Source organism: Dermacentor albipictus, chromosome 4 (assembly GCF_038994185.2).
Source record: "Dermacentor albipictus isolate Rhodes 1998 colony chromosome 4, USDA_Dalb.pri_finalv2, whole genome shotgun sequence".
Taxonomy (NCBI): Eukaryota; Metazoa; Arthropoda; class Arachnida; order Ixodida; family Ixodidae; genus Dermacentor; species Dermacentor albipictus.
Genome location: NC_091824.1, coordinates 314,532 through 338,476, shown reverse-complemented (window position 1 = coordinate 338,476; position 23,945 = coordinate 314,532). Strand labels below are relative to the sequence as shown.

At 45.5% G+C, this 23,945-nt stretch overlaps 2 protein-coding genes across 5 annotated transcripts in view; one reads left to right on the top strand and one right to left on the bottom strand.

Annotated features, from left to right (window-relative positions):
* The window catches only part of LOC135896268 (carboxypeptidase N subunit 2-like), a 490,754-nt gene that overhangs the window by 216,229 nt on the left and 250,580 nt on the right, over positions 1–23,945 (top strand). Inside the window, exon 3 of one of the 3 annotated variants that reach the window (XR_011513793.1) lies at positions 6,406–6,475. The exons of the other annotated variants lie outside the window; for them this stretch is intronic. The gene's annotated coding sequence lies outside the window, so the exon portion shown is untranslated. The remainder of the gene's footprint in view (positions 1–6,405; positions 6,476–23,945) is intronic. 3 annotated transcript variants of the gene reach the window in all.
* The window catches only part of LOC135896275 (uncharacterized), a 244,086-nt gene that overhangs the window by 146,017 nt on the left and 74,124 nt on the right, over positions 1–23,945 (bottom strand). For both annotated transcript variants that reach the window (XM_070536773.1, XM_070536772.1), the window contains exon 4: positions 17,894–18,175. The gene's annotated coding sequence lies outside the window, so the exon portion shown is untranslated. The remainder of the gene's footprint in view (positions 1–17,893; positions 18,176–23,945) is intronic.

Below are 23,945 nucleotides of genomic sequence, written 5' to 3'. Positions count from 1 at the left end.
AAATGATAAACAACGGCATGTAGCTATTATTTTTTTTCTAGTTTGGTTGCTTAGCTTTTTTTTTCTCTTCCTTTCTTGCGTTTTTTATTTGCACTCTGGTTATTTTTTTTCCACGAGCACCAATTTCTGCCGCTACAATTATTCTCTATTACCCTCGCCGCTAAGATTTCCATGTTCTCATACGCGACGCACTGACTGGGATGCCTTTCAGAACAAGCTAGAAGAATCCTGCAACTCTATAATTTCACCGAAAGAGATTGAAGAGCGAATTACAGCAGCAATGAACGCAACAACATGCATCATCCAAGCATCAAATTCAAGAACATCCGTCGACGTTGTATATGAAGAGCTGCGGGCTGTTCGTCGTCGCGCCGAGAGGAAATACAGGCGAACTAAATTGATATCCGACTTGAGGACGTCACGCCGTGTGCAAAAGAAAATTCAAAGATACTTAGACAAGCTCGACAGACAACGTTGGAGGTCTTTTTGCACCAGCCTGGACCCAAGAAAACCGTTGTCCACAATATGGCATGTTGTACGAGCACTACCATCTTCTCCACAACAGCTACGTCCCTTCCGAGCTTTGGCTATCATCCAGAAGCGCAGTGAGAAGGAAATGGCAGAAGATTTCTGCATACACCTCTCTGGATCTACAACATCGGTAGCTTCAGTGCTCAGGTGCGCTCCTCCAACAATGGACGATCGTCTCGACCTCCCATTCACGCTGCAAGAGCTGCGTGCAGCGATTTCCTCTTCAAGACACTCAAGTGTGCCTGGTCCTGATGGTATTACCTATTCTACCTTGCGCCATCTAGGCCCTCAAGCGACTGAAGAGCTCCTGGCTTTATATAATCTCTCTTGGTCCTCGGGAACTGTGCCTGCACATTGGAAGACAAGCAAAATTGTGGCATTACTGAAACCAGGCAAGACACCCCATGCTATGCTTTCCTACAGACCTGTGGCGCTTGCCAGTTGCATAGGTAAAACCATGGAACGCATGGTTTTGACGCGCCTGGAATGGTTTTTGGAGAACCGTAATATATATCCAGACGCAATGACAGGCTTCCGAAAGGGTAGGTCGTCAATCGACAGCGTCGTCGACCTAGTAACAACTGTTCAACATCAGAAACGTCGTCGTCGAATAACGGCTGCTGTCTTTCTAGATATCAAGGGTGCTTTTGACAACGTTCTACATGATGCAATTTTAAATGCCCTAGAAGAATGTGGCGTCGGGGGATGTATGCATCAGTGGATAGCCAGCTATCTTCGAGGGAGAACAATATTCATGACAACTCCAGACGGTGAAACAATGAACCACCCCGTCTATCGTGGAGTGCCTCAAGGAGGTGTATTGAGCCCAACTTTATTTAATATCGTTCTCATTGGACTGGTCAAAGAACACGCACGCACCGTCTCGGTCTCTGTGTACGCAGACGACATCTGTATGTGGACCACGAGCTTAACGCGCTTGCAAGTGCAAACGAAGCTGCAGCGCGCGGTGTCAATAACGTCGACATACCTAAACAGTCGCGGACTGCAGCTCTCACCGGAAAAAAGTGTAACCATGGCATTTACACGGAAGTCAATGGCCTGCTACCCCGTCATGATTAATGGGAAGATTATACCTGCAGTAACCCACTTCAAGTTTCTCGGAGTCACCATCGGCCGTGACTTATCTTGGTCGAAGCACCTCTCTGGATTAAGAAGAAAGCTGGACAGCTTTACTCAGATCATTCGACATATGGCTGGAAATTCATGGGGGCCATCCAAGTCATCTCTTCTGCAGCTCTACCAGGCACTTTTTGTTGGCTACTTCCGCTACAGTGCGCCTGTACTTTCTCGGCTAAGTACAACTGCTATACGCACGCTTGAAAGTGCTCAGGCTCGCGCACTGCGAATTTGCCTAGGTCTACCACGATGTGCTTCTACTTGGGGCACTATTGCAGAGGCACGTGCGTGCCCAGCTCGAGTTTATCTGCAACATGAGCCATTGCGAGTACATCTAAGGCTACTGACTAGACACAGGAATTATCCACTCGCGAACATCACAAGGGTACGGCCTGTGTCCGCTTACTCAGAAGCCGTGTTGTCGCAGCAAGACTTATTGCCGTCGGACTTCGAACCATATGACATACCCAAAGTTCCACCCTGGACGATGGCAAAGCCAACGGTGAGACTCTCAATCCCTGGAATAAAGAAGAAGTCGAAAATGCCGCTTGCTGGTCTCAAGCATTTCGCGCTATCATACATTGCTTACATGTATGGACATTATGAACATGTTTTTACAGATGGTTCCGTGACACAGACCTCTTCCGCGGCTGCCTACACAGTGCCAGGAATGGGGATCGCACAACGGTTCAAGACAGGGCACAGGACGTCGTCTACAGCGGCTGAGTTGACCGGAATTCGAGAAGCAGTTCGCTGCATACTGCAACAGAGTCTCGAGAAGTGGACAGTGTTCTGTGATTCAAAACCAGCACTGCAACTCATCAGCAATTATATGAATGACAGAACCGCATATAGTCCTCTCATTTATGACATCATGTCTCTGCTTGCTGAGGCGTCTCATTCCGGGCACACCATAGTGCTGCAGTGGATTCCTGGCCATTGTGGAATAGCTGGAAATGAACAGGCTGACGCGGAAGCAAAAAAGGCGCACACTGACGGCACCATTGTAAAAATTCATTTTTCCCGGTATGACATTAACACCTTGCTCCATAACACCATTAAAACTTCTACGGCACGACATTGGGACAACCCCGAACATCGACAAGAGCGCCTATATAGACTTGACGCTGGACTACAATTCCGGCTTCCACTTCGGTTGCGGAGAAGCCAGGAAACACTCATTCATCGATTACGGCTGGGTGTGGCATACACCCACCGATACCTTCACAAGATTGGACAGGCACGGGACCCTGAATGTAGCGTCTGTCACGCTCTCGAGACAATAGCTCACGTACTTTGCGTGTGCCCTCAATATGCGACCGAACGAAGACAACTCAAATCTACTGTTGACAGCTTGGACTCCCGCCCCTTTTTAGAAGAAAAGCTTGTGGGCGCGTGGAGGAGTGTTGACTGTGCCCAACGTGCCATAAAAGCACTTTTGAACTTTTTAAGTGAGACTGGTTTAGACGATCGCCTCTAGAAGCTGTGAGACGTGTAGTCAGTGCGAAATGTGTTTGCGCAAAAACTTTTTGTGGCAAGATTACTTTTTGTAAGGACAAGATTACTCTTAGTGTAGTGCGTTTCCAGTGCGCATCCGCATATTGGACAACGTGTATATAGTATCTCATTGTACCATATCATAATCATCCGCCACCTACCTTTCCCTGTATTTCCCACTTCCCCATTCCCCAGTGAGGAGTAGCAGGCTAGAGACACGCTCTCCAGGCCGACCTCTCCTCCATTCTCTTCATTAAAATCGACTCCTCCTCGCCGCTAACACAGCCTCCTTTGTTGCCTCCCCCAGACGTATTACCTTCTCTCCCCTTTGGAAGAACTGCACCTAGAAATACTGTACCGAGGAAAGCATATGTCGCCTTGAGAAAGACAGGTCCACTTGCCAAAACGTTGGCTCGAGCTTTCCCCGTGTTCTTGTTTAGCTCACCGCATAAAGCAGCGAAATATCTTAAGATACTTGTGGAAAGAATCGTGTCGGATGCTATAATTGCTCATATCTTTTATATCTTTGTTTTGACGAAGTGCTCCCCACGACGTCTTTTTCCCCCTGATTTATAAGGTCATTGATGCACTTCAGTGCACTAATTTTATCCAGTCATCAATAAGGATATCCTTAGAGAGTGACACGTTAATAGATCTCTGTGGCACAAATAATGAGTCGTGTAGTGTTCTATCTGGTGTGCTTACATTTCATTTAGGCGACAACCTACCTATGTATTGCTTTTTCGCCCTGTTATTAAGAAAACAGAAAAAGCTGTCACCTCAACAAATCGCATACCGACGTCTCAACCGAGATAATCTGGCTATATTTATACATATGATAGAAATCATTGCATGGAGCGATTCTTACCATGAGGAAAATCCTAGTATAGCGTACAAGTTCTTCCTTGAGTTAGTAAAAAGCAAATATGATAGCGCATTTCCTTGGTTAGTAAAAAAAACGTACAAAAGGTCTCGAAAGCCATGTAACAAGGGCATTGTTTAGGCGAATTCTAGCACCTGACAAACTTGTTGAGAAATTCATCCGATTAGAAGATCTAGACACAATCAAGTTATATAAAAACTAAGAAATAACTTATGTTCTGATATTATAAAGGCACGGAAAGAATGCTACAAGAGTAAGTTTGCCTCAGTTTAAACTGTCCTACGAAAATAACGAATTTTCTTAGAGACCTTACAGGAAGGATTAGATGTCATGTTCCTACCACATAACTACTCAATAAAGTCAACTACAGTGGCGCTACTTTGAGAGACAAGTTTAATGCGCGTCTCCTATCCTCTGGTGAATTGTCTCAGAAACAATATAGAAAGCATGAAATAATCAGCACATTGCCTTCCCGTTTTAAGTTCTATATCTTTAAAGCCGTGCAGTGAACATGAAGTGTTCACGTTCCTTCGAAACCTAGATAAATCCACTGCGGCAGGAATAGATGAAATGAAGGCCGAACCAATTACTTCTGTTGCCAATCTAATTAGCTCGCCACTACAGCATATATGTAATGATGCTTCAGACCAAGGTGTCGACCATCATCACGGCACTATCCAAATTATATGGGCGCTCGCGCACTCCTCTCTCCCCGGCAACGAGGCAGCTCACAACGTAGCTCAAGGACTTGCTCTCCGGCCAAGTGAGTCAGCTACAAAAAAATATAAAGAACATCATCGATTATTTTCGGCTGGGAACAGCCCGGTACCCACCAGCTCATCCAGAGCTAACGAAGAAGCAGGCGGTAGGCTGGCGCCTCCTGCAAACAAACATGTATCCTAACCGGGTGGCCTGCAGCACATTATATCCAGGGAAATACAATGATCAATGTAAATTATGTAAGGGCAGGGCGGTGCGGTATCTGCCACATATTCTACGGGCATGCGCGAAGGCGGCTCCTTTCGAGGGCCGGAAAATTCAAAACCGGCAGCAGTGGAAGGCTGCCGCTCAGCTCAGAGCAGCGAGACCAGGTCTGGGCCGTCCAGCTAGCCGAGGCAGCCGCGGAGACCAAGGGGATCTCGGCCGTCTGCTAGGCGGAGGGATGCTGCATCCGTAATTGCCTTCGTCAATAAAATTTGTCTCCCTCCGCACCGCGGCAGCTGGCTGTACGCTGGCTGCGCAGTTGGCGTGATCTATGTAATTCCGTTCAATTGCATTTGGGTCTATATCGGCAGTACACTCTGTTGTCTTAGTGGCACAGCAAGGGAGCACGAGCTTGTAGTCAACAAGATGCTTATGCGTTTGCCTATGCACTGTGGTTTCGCCACATGTGATATAAGTGTCTGTTATATTTGCAAAATGGCAAAAGCAAAAATGCTTCGTCATGGGGGAGTTACTGGAGGGTTATCATATAAGACGCAAAAAAAAGAATACTTGTATTAGCAATACGTCGGTAACCCTGTGCATGAATTATTTGCGTGTTCTTTTAGGATAATTGTTTAATTTCACAATTTCAAGTTCTTTGTCTATCTGCTCTGCTATCGCAGTGCAAGCCTGTTTAGGCACTTGCACCTTATAACGCGTATGTCCTCGGAACGAAATTATGACGAATGGTCTTTTCCGTCTGGTCGCTTTTTTGCTTGCCCTTTTTCCCTTTGACGCCTTTTCCGCCGCAAAGAGACATAACCTACTGGCTAGTGAGCTGGTATGAGTGGAAATCAGGGGTCGTCTGCGCACAGAAGACCTCTTTCAGTTTTAAGAAAATTTGTTTAACGTCATCGATGTTGTTTCAGGTTTCTTTCCCATTCCACTGAAACATCCTCGTAGCCAGTGTGTAAAGTTAATATTTTCTATGTCGTAGGAGATCTAGGAATATGTTGCATTGCCTCTGGCGCTATTAAATGGTAAAGTTTGTCTATTTTAGGATGCTCCAGATAACTGGGGCGTTATTTCGACGCCTGAGACCCAGATACACCTTGCGTTGTGTCCGTCAGCTGGAACAAGGCTCTCGCACAGTATGCTCCTGGGTGTTTTGAACTTCCCGGCCCGAGCCCCATATTCCCTGTATCTCGAAGGCACAGAGGTCTGCTGCTGACTGGGTCACGGAACCGTGCTGGCTGCTTCCGCTTCCGCCCATGGTTCGAGCAGCCGCCGAAAACCGTTGCGGATTACCCACTGCTGTGCCAGATCGGCTTAGGAATTTCACCATACAAACGACAGACGTTTGCTCGTCTCTTTCAAGGAAATATTCTCTTGGACCATAAATATTGTATTTTCCGTTTGCTTCTTCTATGCAGGACAGGACCGAGAGTATGCCGGGTGCCCAAGTTGTCTGCAAGGTGGTCGCGTGCACAGCATTTTTCATAGGTGAGGTGGCCTCGGCAGCTCTGAGAGATGAACCGTTGATACTCAAAAGAGCGTCCGAATGTAAGCTATAAGGCGTGGTATTGCATATCGTGGCTGTTTCAATGTACTAAGGCAACGTGCTTGTACAGATGGTGAGGATAAACGAGGCGGTTACTTGGGGTTCCTTCTTGATGTCGTTTGATCATATTTCGCTGTAATTTTGTCACGTTACCGTCTTACTGGCTCTCAAGAACTTCGGTTTCGCTTAATTCAAGCAAGTCGTGTTCTTATGTTACCTCTACTAGGCTGTTCATAGAATGTAGAATAGATGCAATTTCGGCAAGTCCAAAAAGTACTCGGTGTAAACAACGCGGAAAAGAAACACGAACAGGCAAAGCCTCGTGTCCATATTCTTTTTTTTATCGTTCATAGAACGGTGTGGGCTTTCAGAAATTCGGTGATCACCGAATACAAGCTCACGCAATTTCTCATACTGGTATTTGCAGGTATCTCGAAGAAAGGTTATCGCTGGTCATTTTCGTAGCTTTGTTACCTGGGCCTTATGTCTCCGCAAGGCTTTCGGCAACAACAAATCTAACAGGCTGTGGAAGGAAGGTTCATTAAAACTTGAAGCAGCGCGAAGAAGACAAAGACAAGCGAAAACACACAGAACAGGACGACAGCTGTTTTAAGTTCTACTCAAGATGAAATAACTAGCCCAATCAAGCTGTTGCTACTAAAGGTTGATGTTGGACTCGTGGATAAGCGGCGCGACTTGTGAAGCATACAAAAAAGGAAGAGACGAATTGGGGAAAAAAAAAAGAGAGAGGACATGTGCATGACCTGTTCATTTTATCCGTCTGTTTTGTTCTGCTAGCGTTACGTCACGCCGCCCATGAATTATAATATCTTTTCGGAGGTTTTTCATTGTAACATGTGGAAACGTGGGGAAGTTTCTTTTCTTAAGTGCTTCAGTGATTAGCGGTGCGTCTTTTTAAAATTATAATCAAGCAAGTCAAATGAATCATCCTGAATTTAAAATATTTTTCTAGACGTGAACAAAGAGCGCAAAAGCCAAACACGGCATGAAAGAAAAGAGGGTGGACACGGGAGAAGCGTTACTGTCCACTGTTTCTTCCACAAAGTCGTCGTGAAATTGATATGCACGATGCGCATGCGTATTCGAAACAGAAAAAAAAAGAAAGGTTTGACTGTGTCGTGTATGCCTCGCGGAATCTCATTTATTTCGCCTGCAAAGAAAGAGGGAGCTCGATAACGCAGTCCTTCCCCTTCTTTCTTATGGTAAATGGTTCGAGTGAGAAGTTTGTAAGTTGTCATTTTTCTGAGGAGAACCATCTTTAAATAGCTAAAAACAGTTATGGATGCTGCATGCTGTTATCATTTCTGAAAATGAAATTCGCAGCATTTGAGTGGTGGAAACTAGTAACTAGGCCTAATAAATAATTGAAAATGTCAGCCAAGTCAATACACACACAACGCGCCGTGGTTGCTTAGTGTCTATGGTGTTGGGCTGCTGAGCACGAGGTCGCGGGACCAAATCCCGACCACGGCGGCCGCATTTCGATGGGGCGAAAGGAGCAAACACCCTTGTACATAGATTTGGGCGCTAGTGCCCCGCATTTTTTTTTTCAATACACAAACTCTGATCGATTAACGGTAATTCAGCAGAACCTTCATTGGTAGTGTAAAGAATAGCAGATCCTTTATTTTCTTTGATACAATAATTAACGTTATGCGCAAGATGAACAAGAAAAGAAAAACAGGACAGGACTACAAACGTTATCTGATGAAACGACAGAAAGCCTTTGCATGGGCAACCTGCGCCACACAGATTTGCAAGTACAATCACATTGCGAGCACAAAGACAAAGCGGGCACATTGTCTGTCACTGGCGCAAAAAATATGATACGACAGGGAAACGCTCATCCTCAAGGCCACCTTAAAAACAGTTAAACGGCATAAGGGGATTACAAAGACGGCGCCGAATAAAACAACACACGAAGAAAGGGAACACGAGACAGCACGTAGGCGCACCAACGTGCGCCTACGTGCTGTCTCGTGTTCCCCTTCTTCGTGCGTTGTTTTATTCGGCGCCGTCTTTGTAATCATGCTTAACCAACTAGCCCACCAACACATGCTCAGTGGCGTAAGGGGAAATAAAACTAAGAAATACACTAACGAAAGCAGCAGATTAACTATAAAAACAAAAAAGTGACAAATACAATTAATTGAAAAAGCATATGGGAAGTTAACAATAACTGACGCCGATAAGACCAGAAACGAACATGATGATGGAAAGAACACGACCAAAAGAAATAAAAAAACTATCAGCCAAAGCACTCCGTAACAGTTGGTTAACCAGCGAAGCTGAAACGTGCGGCCCCACTCGTATCACTGCGTAAATCCGGACGATTCATTAGTCTTTCTAAATTATTGGTTACGTCTTTGTGTCAAATTAATTAATGGTGACGACGAACGCAGGAGCTGTGGTACGAGCGCGTTCGCGCGGTAGGACCGAGGTGTGCCAACGAGCCACTGCTTTGGAAGAAGGCGGCGACGCTGGAGTCTGCTGTTGATTAGAGTTTTTTCTGTCTACCCGCGGACACGATACTGGGGAAACTAACCCTTGACAGCGTCGCTGTAAAAAATTGACTCCCTATCCCGAGCCTGCGAAATTGAATGTCCAGCGAAACTGGAACACCACCACTGCAACTGCTGAGGGGGGGGGGGGGGGTATCAAATAAGATCAATTTTATTTTCCAGTTTAAATACTGGACGGCCGTTTTGGGTTAAAAGCTACATACGTAGCTTGACGTGACCCAAAAGACCAGACAAGGCAGTAGTGTAGCAAACAGTGTGTGGACATTTACAATAATTCACATATAATTACGGCGATAGCTGGAATTCTTCATGGATGGAAATACTGAAACAAGTTCCCTCATGGCGAGTTACCAGCATTTGAAATGGTTTTAATGGAGTGGGCACTGCGGCAGCAGCAAGGGCAACATGCCTAGAAATTATTCAGTTCCTTTTTCACTTATCTATACTGTCAGCCCAACTTTGGGCTATTAGAGGAGTGGTAGGTCACAATACAAGCAAAAATATATTTACACGATAAAGAAAATAAAGTACATTTTGGGTAATGCGCTGATATTAGCACCATGGCAAATACAGCATGTAATACGATAGCCACGTGTACAGTATAACTATTTGACCGAGTTATGGTATGCGTACATATGTGCTTTTGACATGTTCAAGAAAGTCGCGTAAGGATGACGTCCTTACTATTGAGTTTGATAATACATTCCATTGTTTTATTGCTCTCGGAAAGAAGCTGTATTTAAAAAAATCATTGCGAGTAGTAGGAGGAGCGATATACATTCTGTGGCGATGACGAAAATAGTTATTAGGAGAGAAGCAAAAATAGTCATCTTTATCAATTTTAACATAGCCATAAATAATAAGAAAAAGAAACTTCAAACTGTCATACTCAGTTCTAGACTCTGGACAAGGAAGTTCAGCAAGTTCACATAACTGGGTAGGAGAGTGGGAACGACGATATTTGTTAAAAATAAACAGTGCAGCCAGCCGCTGAATTTTATCCAGCTTAGACTGATTAGATGAAGTGTATGGGTCCCCCACAATTTTTGCATACTCCATAACCGGTCGAATGAAAGTTTTATATGCCAGGCATTTTACTTCAGGGGTAGCATTATACAGATTTCATCTAAGTGACCACAAGGCTTTCTGGGCCTTGGTAGATACGTAATCAACGTGTTCATTCCAACGCAAATCCGAGGTAAGCTTTAAACCCAAGTATTTATATGTTGACACTGTTTTTAACGCGACACTTTCAATGGAATAAGCGCAATCAATAATACTTCGTTTTCTAGTGATTGACATGTAAACCGTTTTGTCAGAGTTCAAAACAATTTGCCAGCTTTCACACCAATTTCTTACCCTCTGCAATTTTGAATTTAAATCCGTCTGATCGGCAGGCACCCTCACTTCCCGACGTGGATGTTGAATTCGTAGTTGACGCAAGATTCCAAATCCTCCAAGAAACTCTCATGAAAAGTACCCACGACACAATTGAGAAAATCGTCGAGGCAGCAATAACGAATTTTGCCGTATAGCCAATAAGATCACCACGCTAGACGCCAAGGTGGATGGACTCGCAGCGCAACAAAACAACTTCATAGCCCACATCAAGAAGACGTACGTAACAAAACAGCACCTCAACACGTCACTAAATGACATTCAGCCCGACAGAAAGCGGCCGCGAGCAAACGGCCGAAGTGCCTCTCGTTCAGTTTCACCTACCCACGAGCGCCGGCAGGGAACAGAAACAACCGAATATGGCAGTCCCTAATCACAGGACTACAAATTCGCTCTCAACTCTCCGCATATGGCAGTGGAACTGTCGTTCCAATCGACCACAGCATGCTAACTTACAAGAATTTGTCAAACAAGACCCACCCGACCTCATAGCGCTGCAAGAAACGAATACATAAAACGTCCGGCTACAAGGGTACAACCCCCACGTACAAAGAAACCGCACGACAATCCTCACCAAGAAGAATCTCACTGTACAGGAATTGGAACCCGTCAACACTGATGGAACACACCTTAATTGAAATCATACCGGAGAGGACATTGCTGAAGAGCGTATTCGTAGTCAGTGTGTGCAGACCTCCCAGAGACGCCCTTTCAGACTTCGACCACCTCGTCCGAGAAATTAAGAAGCGCACCGATGGTCTTCAAGTTGTTATAGTAGGGGACTTCAAAGCCCCACACACGGCCTCGGGATAACAGACCACCACGAAGAAAGGAGCCCAAGTGCACGACACTGCACAACATCACAGACTCACCATGTGGAATGACCTACTCCAAACAACGAGGATAGATATTAGTGTCTCCAGAGACGCAAACCCTGATTTAACCTTCACGCTAAACATGCCCTCGGCAGAATGGAGCCGACTCCCAGAAACCCTGGGCAGCGATCGCCACATCCTCCAACTAACCGTGGCTCCCACTCGCAAGCCTGCTAGGCTTGGAACGGCCCGGGTAACGGAGTGGAAGTCATTCAGAGACGTGCTAAATGTCGAGACCACCATCGAGAACATAGATGACTGCCTGGAGAAAGTCCTCGACATGGCAGAACGCCGCACGGAAACAATACAGCTGAATGAAGTAGTGCCAGCCGTCGACACGCACCTCCTCCACCTCTGGAAGGGCTGAAGAGCTCTCCTCAAGAGGTGGAAGAGACAGAAGCTAAACAAGAAATAAAAGAAGCGAATTGCCCTCCTCACCAAGCAAGCACAGGCATACGCGGCGAGATTAGGAAGACAGAACGGGCATGCATTTTGCAACAAACTCCAAGGAACCCTGAGCATAAAGACGACGTGGCATCTCCTGCGCGCCCTTCTTGACAACGGCCCTACGAAGACGCAGCAGCGACACAACCTCTGTAGGCTCGTGCACAACCACGTTGGATCGGAAGAGAACCTCCTCCGAGGAATACAGAAGAAGCTGTGCGGCGACCTACCCGTTAATACGAGGGCACATGTCAAAGTTTACGGTGGGAAACCAAACCCCGACCTTGACCAACCCTTCACGCATGCTGAACTCTCGCAGCACTATCGACGCTCGCCAGAAAAACCAGCCCGGGCAAAGATCGGATCATGAACAAGCATCTTCGGAAATTTCTGCAGCAGGCTACCGCAGCCCTGCTCCAGTACTTCAATGCATGCTGGGAGAGAGGAAAGCTACCGGCTGCATGGAAGCACTCGGAGATTACCATGATCCCCAACCCAAATAAACAGCTCAGCATCGTGAACTAGCGCCCAATTTCCCTTACCTCGTGCGTAGGGAAACTTTTCGAGCTTATGATTCGCAACCAGCTAACCTCGTACTTCGAAGGCAACGGATATTTTCCAAACACTATGTTCGGTTTCAGGCAGAACCTGTCAACGCAAGATGTCTTCCTTCTACTCAAGGAAGACCTCATCGACCAACTGAGTACCAGAAGCAAATAATCGATTTACGCCATCGACGTAAAGGGAGGGTTTGACAACGGCAGTCACGAAGCTATCCTCTGCAACCTCGAAGACCTGGGCTGCGGTTTTCGGACATACGACTATGTCAGGAATTTCCTCACGGGCCGCATGGCCCCAGTTGGAATATACAACCTGCGCAGCAACAGCTTCCCACTACCGAGCAAAGGCACCCCGCAGGGTTCTGTCATATCGCCGTTGCTGTTAAACGTCGCAATGTTCAAACTACCCAGCCTCCTTGACGCGATACCAGACGCAAGACACGCTTTCTGTGCAGATGATATCACGTTATGGACAAGGCCCTCAAACACTGGAACACAAGAAACACGCCTGCAAGAAGCAGTAGATACCATCGAGAACTACTTGCACAAATGCGGCCTCCGCTGTGCTCCTGAGAAGTCGGAACACCTAGTCCACAAGTCAAGACCTAGAGGCAGGCCACCCGCGTACGATGAAACCAATCCTAACGTCACCCTCAATGTAACGCCCATTCCAAAAGTGGAAACCCTACGAGTTCTAGGGCTACACATACACAAAGACGGGTCCGGGGCGGCCAGTGTCCCGCGACTACAGCGAACGCTATCACAGCTCACGCATCTCGTCAGGAGAGTTAGAGTTGCAAGCCATAGAAGCGGCCTGTAAGAACAAGACACACTATGCGTGATGCAAGCAGTCCTCACCAGTCGAATAACATACGGCAGGCCCTACCTCGCGCTGAAAAATATAGAGGTAGAAAAAAGTTACATTCAAATACGGAAAGCCCCCAAAATCGCCACGGGGCCTACCATCTACGGTTTCGACTACGAGACTTCTCAAGATGGGCGTACAGAACACTTGGCAAGAGCTAGCTGAAGCTCACAAAGCCAGTCAATTAGAACGACTGAAGCTCACGCCTACCGGAAGATCAGTGCTGCAACGGCTGAGCTGCGGTGAAACTTCATAGCCACCACGGACCGAAACGAAAGAATTCCTTCAAACCTCCGCGAATCCCTGGTCATAGCCCCAATTCCACGCAACATGCACCCCACGTACCAGAAGAAAAGAAGACAAGCCCGAGTGGATGCTCTACGGCGAAGACACAGGCAAGATCCGGACACCAGATACACCGACGCAGCCAAATACCCACAAAGAAACGCTTACGCCCTGAGCGTCGGAGATTCTCAGGGCAGAGAGCTAGCGTCTGCCACAGTCCGTGCACGAAACCCCGAGACTGCAGAAGAGACGGCGATCGCCCTACCAAGTACCACGTGCATGGACGCAGCTGTCTTCTCCGATCCTCAAGCAGCCGTCAGGAACTACCCTAAGGGTCGCGTGTCGACAGAAGCACTGAAACTGTTGAAGCACAGCAGTACTCCGATCCGCTACACCTGCGTGACATGGGTTCCTGGGCACGAGGGGCTGGAAGGGAACGAAGCAGCACGCGCCGCGACCCGAGGCCACACCTGCCGGGCCAACCCTTCCTACTCTCGAGACGCCCGGTCTGCGCCAGCGGAGGCAGAGAACGTACCCATCACGTACTCAGGGATCCTTCAAGATCACAGGCTGGAACGCAAGGTGTACCCACCGCCTCACCCAAAGCTCAACAAAGAAGAAAGCACTACACTCAAGACTGCAAAGTAATACTTATATCCACGGAATCATCATGCATAGACTGTACCCAACGCTACAAGGATACCACTGCCCAATGTGCGGCGTACCGGACACCTTAGCGCACCTGATCCTCGAATGTCCATGGCATCTAGACAAAGACGCATTGCCTTCACCAAGAGACTGTTGCAACGCCAGACAAAGCGAAGACCTCATAGAAACGTGGGAGGCCAAGGTCGTCTCCGAGGACCTGGAACAGCAACGACGTCTCGTCGCCAGGGCCAAGGAAGCAGCGAAGACCAGAGGGTTCCTGGAATGAGGAGACCTCCCACCGAGAGTAGAACCGGGGCTTACCCCGGAATACTGTTTCCAAAACAAAAGTTTATTCCTCCTCCTCCTCTGATTTGCTGCCGTTTTTAAGAATTGGGATAACTTTAGCCCGCTTCCATGCGTTGGGAAAGGAACATTGGTTAATAGATGCCTGAAAAGTTACAGAAATTTAGGAACCCACTCTGCGTACTTTTGTAAAAATTGATGAGGAATTCCGTCAGGCCTCGTACATGTTTTAGTGTTCATGTGGAGTAAGAGGTTAAATACACCCTTTTCGTCAACTTCTATATCTTGAAAAGGAGGCCTGTCAGATTCATCTGCAAAATCGGGCAGGAAGCCCTTATCGCGTGTGTGTTCTGCTGCGTTTTCTAACAGTTATACATTGCTAGGAATTGTTATGTTACATTTTGTATAACGCTTGCACAAACTTTGTACTTTTGAATGTTGCCATTTATGTACGCGTTTGTGCTTGCCAAGAGTTATTGCTGTTGCATTATTGTGTGATTCCGTTACTCAATTTAAGATGCCTAATCGCGATGTTAATTCTGTTCATGAAAACCTTTTTGTGGCGCTTTAATGTACAAAGCCATTGTTTTTCTTTTTTTATTCTCACTGCTTCTGAGCAACTGTATGGGTGGAGGGACCTTAGTCAGGCAGAGCTCATCTGCCTTTAGTCCTTTCAACCCAGGCAATGTATGTCTGAATAAACAAACTGAAACTGAAACTGAAGACTGACGAAAAGAAAGAGTTGAAATCCTCTGCCTTCTTTAGAGCGCATATCTCCAGTTTCATGCGAACGAGAAGCAGCTGGGGGGTTAATATGTCGCCAAAATTCTCCGGGGGCGTTTTTCAGAGACTGTAATGTCACATTATAGAATGTATTTTTAGATTCTTTGATTAGCCCTGTTAATTCGCGGCTCATACTAGAAATGCAGCTTTTGTCAATTGGCCGGCAATTCTTTGAAGACGCCTTTCGCTTCCATTTTAGCTTTCTTCTAGCATGAATTATCTCTCTGATTATCCAGGAATTTTTTCGTTTAGTTTTTTTTAAACGTTTTATTTATTTACTCATTTATTCAGGTACCTACAGCGCCCGTTGAGGGCATTTTTGTAGGGGGGGGGTGCAGTTGCAAAACATACTTCGTCGAGCAGGTGACACTGTGTAATTAGAAACAACAACAAAAAAAAATACAACGCATTCCAATACTGAGCAAACTGATAACAGAAGAATCGTGAAAGCAAAAAAGACATAAATATTGTCATATGAAGAAGCGTATACAAAGAGTCTGAAAACGCATCGCAACACAGCACAAAAAAAATTAATTCAACAAAAGTTAATTCAGCAAAACGCGTGACAGAGCATTTTCAAAAGAAGATTGTGAGGCTAAGACAACTTCTGGCAATTTGCACTGTTTTGGAAAAAAATGAGTTTTCAAAGACATTTATACGGCATTGGTATTCTTGAACCTTTAAAGAATCATCTGAACGGGAGGATATATAGCTGGGAGCTTTCATGTATGAATCTGTAGACAAACATGTTGCGCCTATAAAAATATTGTAAAATGGCTTAAGTCTACGGTATCTGTCTTGCAACAGAGGCCAGCCCAATGTCTTGCACATCTGAGAGCTGCTTTTGGTGAAATCATAGTTTGCGGACACAAACCTTGCTGCTCGTTTTTGAATTCGTTCAAGTTCGCTGATAAGTGTTTTTGTTTCAGGGTCCCAAGTCGCACAACCATATTCTAATATGGGACGCACGTTTGTCAAGTAGAGTATAGTCTCCTCTGTCGTAATGAAATACCGTACGTGGTGGCGGCTTTCTGCGGTGCTTGGAAAAACAGGATAATTTTGCGATTACCACTTCATGGTCGCTTAAACCGGGAGTTGTGGTGGTTGAAGAAACCAGGGTGTGATCATTGCAGAAAATCAAATCAAGTACATTTGCACTACTGCTGCCTATTCTAGTTGGGCATTCCACAAACTGAAATAGGGAATGAGTGTTAATCATTTCACGAAAAGCAGTATGAAGAAGCGATGTGGTCTTTATATTCGGCTTAAGGGAGACCCATTCTACATTAGGTAAATTAACATCACCACCTAAAATAACGTAAGATGCATCCAGGGTTAGTAGGATGTTGCTCAACTCAAATAGGGGTTGCGGTGATTTAGGGGCTGGAGATCTGTAAAACGAACCAATAGCCATTGAGGAACCATTAGCCAGTATGACCTTACACCAGACCGTTTCGCATGTCTCGCTTTCTGTGTTAAGAGGTATGCTGTTCAGTCCATTATCGAAGACACAAAGACACCACCGCCATGCTTGTTACGCTGCTTCCGGTATACATTGTAATTAGGCAAAAATATCTCGCAGGTGCCTATTGATTCGTCCAGCCTTGACTTGGTGCCAATGACCACATGTGGTTTGACCAATTCCAAGAGTGCAGCAAACTATTTGTTGTTCTTGAGGCTGCGGCAGTTGACAGCAATAATTATAAAGTCGGATTTAGGATCTGCTCTTTTCTGCGATGCAGGGCACCTTGATGGCTATTGGTTTATGCTTTTCACGGTATCAGTAGCGCTGTCGCACATGTAAACTTGTTTTACCAACTTTAGTTTGTTGACATTAAGTTTGAAGTCACCGCCATGTTCCTTGGCAAACTGTATGAGCTTTTCCCGCTCATGCCTTACTATATTCGAGTAGTCTTCCCTGATGACAAAACCGGTATCTTTTAGTTTTGAGGCAGCTGTAAGTAAGCGTTGCTTGTCTTTGAAAGACAAGAATTTTACTAGAATCGGCCGTTTTTTTTTCTGGTGAGTAACGCCCAAGTCTATGCGCTCTTTCCATAGCCATCGAGCTAAGTTCTACACTTAGTTTCTCAGCGCAAAAAGTCAGAATCCGCTCTTCACACAGTGCCCATGTTTCATTCTCGGAATCTGGGTGGCCATGAAAGATCAGGTTGTTCCTTCTTGCTCTGTTATCTAGATCGTCTTGGCCTTTGGAGACTGTCGCAAACGAGGAAGCAACTGATTCGATACGAGACGATATCATTTCTATCGATTTTTGTAACTGTGGGACACACGATATGCGGTCTTCAGCGCACACAAACTTGGCTGCGAGCTCCTCTACTTTTTGTTCAATGGCCTGCTGATTACTTCGAAGCGAACGAATTTCGTCAAGAATGTCGGATTGTTTTCCTAAGATTGATGGTAACTGCATAATAGCCTTAAACATTTCCTGTTCTTGTTCTTCGGTAAGAGGACCAGGATTCAGCTCGACATCCCCAGCAAGCAGTAAGAGCAACTTTGAAAACAGACAAAAAATGGCAATAAAGCGGCACAATCTTCAACAGAACACGCGACATGCAAGCATGTACAGGCATTGGGAGGGATCTGATGCCAGTTTTCTAAAAGGTTAGCCATTTACACAACGATAGGAATAACCAACCTGTAGAAACACGAAGCGTAAGTGCCTGGAAGCTGTGGCGGCGCCAGATCCCGGAATGGTTGGCTGCGGCGGCTGCTTTAGTAGTCTTTCTTCCGAAGGTGACCATGATGGCCAGCAAGCGAGAGAAACAACCGCAGGCAACGCTGTCATGTCCAGTGGTGATTTGAAATCCAGGGTAGTGCAGATGAAGGGCGGGCACGTACAGTCCTTGCAAGCGGTGTAATCAGGAACGGGACACGTTGTATTGATTCTGTCTTGATAAGCAGTCACCATCTGCATAACCTGTAGAAACACGAAGCGCAAGTGCTGAATATGTTATTCTTTTTTTTATTCTGTCGCATGAGTGCGCTCTTGTGATCGGATGGTGGTGGTTCTTCCCCATGTTGCTCACTGCGCATGTTCCTCTAGTTTCAGCTGTCTATAAAGGAGTGACGCAATAAAATGATGTCAGTTGAGAGTAGCGCCTTGTCCTGCCGTCTTTCTTGTGTCTGTTGTTTTAGGCTAAACAAAGTATTTGTGGACTCAGGCGTACCCCAGGGGTTGGTGCTTGGACCCCTCCTTTTTCTTTTGTTTATTAATAATATTGTTATGTGTAGCTGATGTACAAGTCTATTTACAATATATTTATTTACACGTAGACCAACGGTGGCAAAGTTGGCGACGCTATATCAAGCGCGGCCACGTCGTCTTCTTTCTCCTCTGTGCTGACACACTGTGGCGGCTGTTCCATAGCAATATTGTCTGCAACATTCCTGTCAACATACGATTGTATGTCGATGACTGCGTGATTTACAAGGAAGGAGACAGTACAGCTGACCAAACTCTTTTAAATGATACACTCAACAAATTGTTCAGTAGTGTGACATGCGGCAAATGTGTACTAACTATGAAAAAACTCTTCATCAGAGTTACACACAAAGAAAGACCATTAACATTTATCTATTCTATCAAGAGCTGTGTTCTTCACGAAGTACCTCATTACAAAATCCTGTGCCTCTGGTTAACAAGTAACATAGACTGGACTAAACACATTGATTATGTCGTAAGAAATGCAAATGGTAAGTTGTTTTTTTTTTTACTAAGAGCTTTAAAATTTACTACTCCTGATGTCCACATGACTGCATATAAAGCGCTTATTCTCCTATCATTAGATTATGCAGCCATATTCTGGGACCCCTTCACTCAGACCCATATTAAGAAGATTGAAAGCATGCACAAAAATTGTGTGCGATTCATATATAACAGCTTTGGTCGTGCCTCTGTTTCTGCCCTTTTAACCATAGCCAACTTGCCACAAATAACCCAGAGAAACTGGTTATCTAGGCTAAAATTAATGTATGAAACTGTAAAGGGGCACTATAAATGAGATACTTCAGACGTAACAACCTTTTCATCCGGGTATGCCACTAAACAAAGACACCTATTATGAATTGCTCCGTTTGGCACACGTAACAACTCCTTTAAATACCCTTTCTTTCCGCGGACAATAACTGAATGGAACCAGCTTACAAACACAGAAGTTCAACAGCATTCACTTACCTTGTTTACATCGTGTCTAACTTAGTACTTACCGTATGCCTTCTATTTTAGCTTATATTAGTTTATTTACTCTTATGTATCTATGTATTTGTTCGTTGACTTCTTGTGATGTTTCCCCTCCTGCCAAAATCCCTAAAGTGGTATTGCAGTATCAATAAATAGAAAATAAATAAATAAACACAATGAATTTCACACAACAATACAGTTAAGTTCGTTCTTTTCTACTTGAAGTCTATCAAAGTTTCTTCAACGTGATTATCGGCGTTGATGAAGCAGGAGGCAGGTCGGAGGTAACAAAACTTGAAGATATAGTGCAACGAAAATATTTACACATGTAGCCTTCCTAGTTAAAGGACGCAATAGACGAAAAGTATTGCTATGGAACTCGCGTCCATCTTGTCTACCATTTTATTCTAACTTCCTCCTTCGCTTCTCCTGAACCCAGGTTCTTGCGCATCTTCATCTTCTATTCGAAGGCTCATACCGCTTCACCCTTCCAGGTTTCTTTTGCTAACCCCTCCTGGGGTAATACTTGAGAACGTTTCCAATCGAAGCGCATTCAACTGAGCCACGTTCGGCAATGTACCACACAGTCTTCAATATTCCTTTCTGAGTGGCTGTCTTTGTCACAGAGTAAGGACCATAAAATCTGGCACTGGATTCTCTTACTCCTTTCCTAACTAGGATGAGGTCGGTGACTTGAATGTCTGGGATAGCTGAGCAATGTCTCTTGTCAAAATTTTTTTTTCATTCGTTTACGGTACCTCTCCTCCTGTGATTTTTGTTTCCTTTCCTCGACGATCTTGAGATTGTCTAACAGCCCCAGTTCAAGGTCCGCTTGAAGAATAGGGGTCTCTCCTGAAGAAGCGAACTGCGGGCTGCATCCCAAGCCACTGGTGTAGGAGCGATTGTGATGTCTTACAGCTGCTTCTAAAGAGCATTTCCATCCACCAGGGAAACTATCGTACATCCTGATGTATTGCTTCACATCTCGTATAGCACGCTCTGCAAGCCCATTCGCCGCGGGATGGTATAGCGCACAGAATTGGATTGATATACTGTGGTCTCGAGCCCATCTTGCTAGTTTTTCACTCTTGAACGCTGCACCATTGTCACATACAGTCGTCCTGGTTGTCCTAAGCATATCCCGTTCGAGAAGGGCGATGACACTATTCGCATCTGCTTTTCCTGCCCGTGCCGCGACCATCCTGGTGCATTCATCTATGGCCAGAAGAAAAGCTTGCGTTTTTCGGACTCGTTCTCGTTTCTTATTTAGCTCGGCGAAATCCAGGTGTATAACTTCAAAAGGCACCTTCGAATGGCAAGATATTGCTACGGGATAGTATTTCCAATGACGAAGAGCCGAGCAGGGTGTCCGTATCATGGTGTCCATAGGCTGCTTATATTTCACTTTGTTGACTTGACAAATGTGGCATGAACGAAGGTATTGATTGACGTCTTCTTTCATGTGAGGACACGCAAGTCTCCTGACTAGCTTGTTGTAGGTGCGCCAAAATCCGCCGTGTCCTCCAGATTCTGGGCTATCGTGGTACAAATAAAGCACCGTGGAAACCAGCGTTGGCGGGACGTGATAGCGACCTTCCATAAAAATCAATTGTTCAGTGCCTTCCCACAACTTAATTTCCTTGATTTCTTCCGATTGTTCGTTGGTGGCCTGTATCATCAGTCTAGACAATGCATCTGCATCAGTCAAAAGGGGTCCAGGTCTGTGGGAGATGGTGAAATTGAACTGCTGCAAGTAGTTCACCCATCTGGCGATACGTCCCTTAGGTTGGGTCTTATTCAAGAGATGACGGAGGGCCTGGTAATCGGTGAACAAAGTAAACTTCGCACCTTCTAGGTTGGTGCGGAAGTACTGAATTGCTTTAAGGACTGCAAGAGCTTCCTTTTCAGTAGTGGTGTAGTTGACTTCAGGTGGCTTGAGGGTGTAGCTGTAGAAACCTACTACGTATCGCTTTTCTCGGTCGGATGCTTCTGGACATTTCTGGTACAAGACTACACCTGTCCCATAGTGTGAGGCGCCGGTGTTCAGTTCAAAGGGTAAAGTGAAATCTGGTATGCGTAGAATAGGGTCAGCAGAGATTCTGTGCACCAAATCACGGTAGGCTCTCTCACATTCCTCATCCCACTCAAATGAAACTTCTTTCTGCCTTAGGCGCGTGAGGCATCATGTTTTTATGGCAAAGTCTTTTATGAAGGGTCTGAAATGTCCTGCTAATCCCAAAAACACACGCAATGAGTGCACGTCATGTGGTTTTACCAGTTGGGATATCCTCTCGACGGACTCCTGTTTCGTGCTTTTGGTAGTCCCATCAAATACACTTCCAAGAAACACAACTTTTCTTTGAAAGAACGCACTTTTCTTGAAATTAACCTTGAGGTGTGCCAAGCTCAAGGCATTTAATACCTGTGACAGGTGTTCCTTATGCTCCGCCTCTGTTTTGGAGAAGACAATAATATCGTCTATGTACACGTTACAAAAGACACCTAGGAAAAGCTTCAGGACTTCGTTCATAATCTTCTGGAACCATGCTGGCGAGTTTTTCCAGCCGAAAGGAAGCCGGTTATACTCGTACATGTCGAAGGGCGTGATAAAATCAGTGTACATTTTTGTTTCTTCGGTTAGTGAAATCTGCCAGAAACCATTGCACAAGTCAATACGTGAAAAACTTCGGCAACCACCTGTCTCATCTATAATCGTGTCTATCTTCGGCATGGGAAATGGTATAAGTTTTGTCTGTCGATTGAGAACCCTGTAATCTTGCACAGTCTGAAAGTTCTATCTTCTTTCGGCGCAATAGTTATGGGAGAGGCGAAGGGTGACACTGAAGGCCGGATTATATTGGCGTCTAGCATCTCCTGCAATTCCTTCTTCAACCATATCTTGCGCTCTCTTGACATGTTATAAGGTGATTTTCGGATGACGGTCTTGTCAGTTAGTTCGAAAGGCACCTTGTGTGACGTCATCGTTTGTGGATAGCTTCCTAGGCATACCAGTTCAGGATAGGTCGTTGCAATATCCTGCACGCAGTTGACAACTCGCAGGTTATGTTTTCGATCCGGCTGTGTCTCTTACCTTGACAGTCCTTCCACTAAAACCACATCGTCCCAGTATACGTTGATTTTTAGTTTCTTTATATCTGGTCTGGGTAGCAGAAAGTCGTACGTCACCCCCTCAATCACCAGTACTTCACTCCCTATTTCATGACCTTGGAAATCGATGTTTACTGATGCCCATTGATTATGCATTGCCACTTTTCCATCGTAGCATTGCACCCGTAGTACTCTTCTACAATGCAGGTGACTTGCATCTACCAGCTTGGCATTTATTATAGACACAGAAGCACCGCTGTCAACCAAAGCCATCATATGTCTGTTTCCCACTTTCACAGGAATGTGAAGTAGGCTAGAGCAAGTTAAATAAATAGTCTCAGTTGTGGTCTTCGGGTCGGACTGATCACCCTTGTTTATAAGTTTTTTGTCTCGGACGCTGTAGAGGCTCCGACAAGTAGAGGGACAGGGTCGCGGTCGACGTTATTCACCCGACCTCTGGGAGCGCACCAACCCACGTTCTCTGTGCCGCCTGCAAGGCGACGCGGTTCTCGCTGATTACGGCTTGACCAATCCGCGCCGGACCGTGTGAAGTGAGTGCTTGAGCTAGCGCTTATATTTTCTTCTGAAGTAGATGGTCATTATGGTCATTGCTCATTATGTTCAGTACATCCTGATGAAAGAATTTCTTTTTGGAGGTCTTCAAGAGGCTTGTATACTCTTTGAGACATGTGAAGCATTTTTCCCACCTGAGGGCTGAACTAGAACGCCTAGCTATGCGAAAAAGACGTTTTTTTCTTCCGGGATAGCTTCGTTAGGGCACTACTGAATCAGGGTTTACCAGCGTCGCCACGAATGTAAATGACTGGAACACAGGCTTCAATTAGTGCCAAGAGTTTGCGCTTGAATATTTACCAGTTTTGGTTAACAGTCCGGGAAGTAGCGAGCTGTGTAAAGGTGTGCAAAAGATTCGTGAGTGCAGCGTTCATAGTAGTGAAATCTGCTTTGTTATAATCACGGATAACTTTAGTGGAAGGCTTACGGGGAGGCTTCGACACTGATAGGTTAAATAAAATTATATTGTGATCGCTGAGACCGTGAGCATGAGGCATTGAGTGGACCATTTCTGGGTGCGAAACAAAAACTAGGCCAAGGGTGTTGTTGATCCTAGTTGGCATATGACTGTCTGTGTAAGATTATACGTAAGTACAAGATCGAGGAATTATTTGGGTTGGCCAGAAGTAGCGCATAAAGTACCCCAGTTTATATCAGGGTAATTGAAATCACCGCAGAGAATAACGTTGGCTCTAGGAAAGCGGTTGTGCAAACCGAGAAGGACAGTGTGAAGTTCTTCCACAAAGGAAATGGCACAGTCAGGCGCGCAATAGCAAGCGATGAGTGTGTTAGTGCTTCCAGGGAGAAATATGTTCACGCAGAGAAT